Here is a 5517-nt window from a genome sequence, read left to right as displayed (position 1 = left end):
TTTTTTTTTTGAAATGCGAACAGAGCGCCTGGTTCATGGTTTGATTTGAATTGATAGATAATCGTCTCCTATGAAGGTTTTGGATTATTCTTTTGGAATGAATTATTATTTTTTTTAGAATAATATTGTTTTTGGTTATGACTATATATGGCATAAATACCCAGGAGAGTCATAGAGTTGTGAATGTTGTGTTGTCAGTAGAAAGTATGGGATGAGACATGGGGATAGCATGGCTGTCGGTTTCTACTATCTATGTGAAAATTCTAGGTAGTAGAACATGCAACTCGTCTGACGAGACTTACTTGGTTTTTAGAGTCTCCCAACAAAATGGATCTCCCGGATGTAAATCTGAGTTTTTGTGGGAGCCGGCACCGTGACTGTGAAAAGTCCCAAATCATTTCTAATTCCCCAGTCGTTCCAGAATCATTTGACAACCGAGGCGGCGACTAGTCTGCTTCCATCATCTCGATATCTGGGTTGAAAAGATGGTATCGGAAATCGAGAATTGATATTGTGACCGATAGATTAATCTCCCACTGTGGTCGCCAATTGTTTGAGGGTGAAAAAAGTTTCTGCTGATTTTGGTAATTTCGAGTGTGTGGGTGAGAAACGAGTCTAAACCCTAAACAATGTACTGCAAGGGAGTACTTTGATTCTATAGATCAATCTGTAAACATCCGGCCTAAACCAAGAAATGGCCGTTCCAGACTTGCTTTGGTCACAAAATGAAGGAGAAGGGTTGGTTTAGGGAGGGAAGCGAAGAGAGTATTGAGACCAGAATAGTTGATTCGGGAAGAGTAGTTGTTTGGCGACTTGTATCAGAAAGTGGAAAGTGATAGACGCATTTTTGTGTCTGAATTGTCCTCAGTGTCTCTATTGCTGGTGCTTGATTTTGTACTTATTATGGTGTTTTTATGTTTGTGTAGGTGTTTTTGGAGAAATACACTTGTGTGGAAAAAGTTGCTCAAAAAGTGCTATTTGGACCCCTCGAGGACATTTGCTATACGGACCTCAGATTTGGCTAAGGGACACCCAAGGTTATGCGTAGCCCAAATTTATCCTCAGCAGCCAAATTTGTCCTCAGTACCCATCTGCTATTCGCACCCCAGAAAAGGATAGGGGCACTTCATTTTCAACAGTTCAAAAATAAAAAATGGCGGGAAAAATATTCACTTCACTGGAAGATTTTTCGATCGGATTTTGGAGGAGTTTTTGTGCGATTCAATCGCTGAAACTTCATGGGTAGTTGTGATATGTCCTAACAGAGATGGTATGGGTGTTTGTTTCGATCAAATTTGGCTGGATAACTTGGTTTAATCCAAACAGGGAGTTGGAAGAAAAACATGAGCTTGCACGAGTTATGAGGAATTTAAACGTGTTCTGCTCATGTTTGATGACTCGAGCAAAACTTTGGACCTTGACAAAGATAAATAAGGATATTTTGCAGATGTAGAAACGCGTGAGAAGCTAAATCAGGGAAGAAAATATTCCCAGAATATTTTTCATCAAAGCCGAGTTAAGAAAGAATTATCGTGAGTTATAGCGATATTTCTTGGTGCTACTGGTATAAATAGGTTCCTATGATCACATAGAAGCGTTCGGGAGAGTTTTGGAGAGTTTAGAATAACAACAGAGGAGATTGATCGTGTTGCAGAGAAAACTTTTCTACTGCTGCTACGAAAAAGACGAAGAACAAAAGACCACCAGAGGCAGTCGTTTATCAACAGTGACAACGACAGCCACACGAGGGTCGCAGAGATACAACAACAGTAGTTTTTCTTTATCGTTCTTTGTAACAGTGTTTTGCAACAATTATAAACGTTGCAAACTTCCGATTTTCATTATTTTCTATCCATTTCATCTTTGTAAACAAATTTTGAGCATGAATCAATACTTTGAGCAAGTTTATACAATGATGAGCTAAACCCATCTTCTGGGGCGACGGAGGAAGCTATTTCGCCAATAAAATGTGGTAATCTCTATTTTATTTAATTTATGCAATTATTATATGATTATTTGCCTTGATAAATAAATAGAAAAATGGTTTTTGTTAAACAATTGTTATTTCCATTGATGGAGCATGCTATCCTAGGGTTTTGATGTCCCATACTTTCGACTTACAATTGTTATTTATAAAAAAAATCAACTTTTGCAATATTTAGAATCAATTTGAATGAAGGATTTGCATAAATATAATTAGAGAATATAAATCACTTTGATATTGGTAATTAGTGGAATCCATAGCTCCAGTCTTCTCCATATTTTTCATATCACTTTTATTTAAGTTTCCTATATTTTTATTTAAAATTAAGTCTAAAATTTGCTTTCACAAGTCTTGAACGAATCTTATTACGACAACAATTTTGAAAACACATCAAATTTTTGGCGCCGTTGATGGGGACTTGTCTTTAGGCTAGAGTTTTTAGATTTTTTTTTTTAGGTTTTTATTTTATTTGTTCTTCTTTACGTTTTTGGGTTTTTGTCTTTTTCTTATAGAATTCGGAATTTGGAGTGAAAGAAAATTTTTCCAAAGCTTTTCGTGAATACTTAAAGACTTCGAGTGAAAGGAAAAGAGAAAGGAGCGAAAGAAGAAGATTTTTTTTATTTTATAAAAAAAAGAGAGAAAAAAAAAGAGAGACATTTTTATTTTTGTAGATTTCTTTTTTAGACTTTCTTTTTCTTTGCACTTTATATTTTTTGACTTTGGACTTTAAATTTTGGGACATTATTTTTTTTAAACCCTACGCAAGGGTAGTTTAAATATAAACTGTTTGCAAAGAAGGACGGTTATTACAATATCACCTCGGCCCCTCGGGTTCGTACATGACATAGGAGTCGTGGCCCGAGTCAACTACAAAGGTTCATCCCCCGTCTGATACGGGAGGTAAGTTTGTCGAAAAACTCTCGAATACCCTGTCAGCGAGTTATTGTCTTCCTTCGTATGCATATATGTTGAGGACTTGAAAACGGCTGTTTTAATTTCCTAGTAAAGGGCAAGGACTGGCCATACAAGATAAGGGTTCGGATTTCATCACCGTTCTCTTCTTGCCCTCCTTAGAAAAACGACACCAAACGCGAACCTAAGCCTAAAATTTTGACTAGAACGAGACCGATAGGGTAACGAGCTTAACAGAAAAGTCATTCGAAAAATATTGGTTACTCTTTTAAGCATACTTCGAAGTTCTTGACGGTTTCTGTAAGTTGAATGCGTGACTGCGCTGCCTTGTAATACCGGTGAGGCCTTGGGTATCAAAGCTCCACCGAGCTTCCCTCGCCTCTATTCAACTTACTTTGACTCAGATTGATTCCAGAGGGGTTTGCTTAAATTTTAACGAATTCCCGTTCGAAGGATTAGAAGCTGGTCTAGAAACAATCTAAGTGGAGCCATCATGCTTTTTTTTTGCTAAAAATCAGTAGGTTTGCTGTGGTGGAGTCAGCCTTGTTTGTGTTTGCATAGAACATCCCTTCCGTTTTAGGACTTTTCTTTTTGATTTTGTTTTTCTAGTGTATGCCTGAAGTTTTTAAACGGGATTGGAAAAGAAACACTCTAGGTCGTTTGATTAGTGACAAACCTAGTAGTTCTTCTTGTGAAGGCGGGGAGCTCGAAGACTCTTCTTTTGAGAGCCCCGTTTTTGGAAACTTCAGTTTTAAGAATCTGTCTCTTCGTGAGGAAAGTACCCCTAGTACTCCTAGTCCTTTGGCAGTGCCAGAAATGACAACTTTGAAAGCTTTGCTAAACCCAACTAGGACCTCTCGACCGTCTTGTATCAAGTTAGCTGAAACCGAGGAAAATTATGAACTGAAACCTGAGAATTTACATATGCTCCCAATGTTTTTGGGGAAGGAGAATGAAACCCCCTATTTTCATGTTAGGGAATTTGAGGAAGTTTTTAGTACTCTGAAAATTAAAAACCTAAGTGATGATGCGTTGAAACTTAGGTTATTCCCCTTTTCCTTAAAAGATAAAGCAAAATCTTGTTTGTATAGTTTGAACTCTGAGTCAATTGAAACCTATGACCAACTTACTTCTGCCTTTATACATAAGTTTTTCCCAAGGCATAAAACATCATCTATTAGGACACAAATATGTAGTTTTGCCCAACAAGAGGGAGAATCTTTATATAGGTACTTAGAAAGGTTCAATGACTTGATATCTCAATGTCCTCATCATGGTTTGGAGAAGGTTAGGTTAGTTCAGATCCTCTACGAGGGTTTAGATTATTCAACAACAACCATGGTTGAGTCCTTATGCACAAGTGGGTTTGAGAATAAAACTGTTGATGAAGCGATGACATTTTTGAATGAAATCGTCGATAAGACCCAACAATGGGAAAATAGTAGGGAACCCCAGAAAAAAATTCTTCTAAGTAGAGGAAATTTTAATAGGGTAGAAGGATCTCATGAGTCATATGCCAAAATAGCAGCTATAGCCAAAAGGTTAGAAGCCTTAGAATTAGGTCATTCTAGTGGTAGTAGTGGAAGAAATGAGCCTTTTTGGGAAGGCCATGTTGTTGAAGAGCAAGCCAATGCTCTTTATAACAACACTAGGTTTGATAACCGACAGAAGTTTGACCCATATTCAGAAACCTATAACCTGGCTGGAGAAACCATCCAAACCTTTCTTGGTCCAAGGGACAGAATCAAGGTCAGTCTAGTAATGCTCAGGTTCCCCCAGGTTTTGGCTATACTAAGAATCCTTCAGCCCTGGCACATTTTCAAAACCCTTCGGATAAGAAGATTATGAGTTTAGAAGAGTCTCTTGCTTTGTTAACTTGTAACACTGTGCAGTTTCAGCAATCTGTTCCTCAAGGTTTAGAAGAAAACAAGAGAATAGGTCAGGCTAACTCTCAGGCTATTTCCGAGTTGAAAACCCAGGTTAGTCAGATTAATGAATGTTTAAGAGAAAGAGGTAAGTTTCCTAGTCAGACTCAACCCAACCCTAGAGGAATTAATGAAATAGGTGAAAGACCATCTGATCATGTGAATGCTATTAAAACCCTTAAGAGTGGTAGAGTGATAGACAACAAGGTTTCCATGCCTGATAGTGAACATGTTGTAGTTCACCCTTCTGAACTGGAAACTGAGGAGACTGATAGAGTCTCTAAAGAGATCAATGAGGGTCATATTGTGCTCGGCTTTGTCCCTAGAGCCCCATTCCCACAACTTATTGTTCCAAATAAGAGGGAGTCCAATTTTAATGATATATTGGAGGTTTTTAAGCAGGTAACTATCAACCTTCCACTACTAGATGCAATTAAGAAGATTCCCTCTTATGCCAAGTTTCTCAAGGATATGTGTAAGCGAAAGCGAAAGCTTAATGTCCAGAAGAAAGCCTTTCTAGCTAGTCAGGTGAGCTCTATTATTCAGAATACCACTACTCCTAAGTATAAAGACCCAGGGTCCCCTACCATTTCTTACACAATAGGTAAATACTGTGTTGAGAAATCGTTGCTTGATTTAGAAGCTAGTGTGAACTTACTACCATATCATGTGTACCTTAATCTAGGACTTGGTGAG

General features: G+C 37.8%; 1 pseudogene; it reads right to left on the bottom strand.

Moving 5' to 3' along the window:
- Positions 1 to 4076: 4076 nt before the first annotated feature.
- Positions 4077 to 4176, bottom strand: LOC113307264 (annotated as a pseudogene).
- Between the last annotated feature and the right edge of the window lie 1341 nt (positions 4177 to 5517).

Source organism: Papaver somniferum, chromosome 8, assembly GCF_003573695.1.
Source record: "Papaver somniferum cultivar HN1 chromosome 8, ASM357369v1, whole genome shotgun sequence".
NCBI classification, from domain to species: domain Eukaryota; kingdom Viridiplantae; phylum Streptophyta; class Magnoliopsida; order Ranunculales; family Papaveraceae; genus Papaver; species Papaver somniferum.
This window is presented reverse-complemented; position numbering and strand designations above follow the sequence as displayed.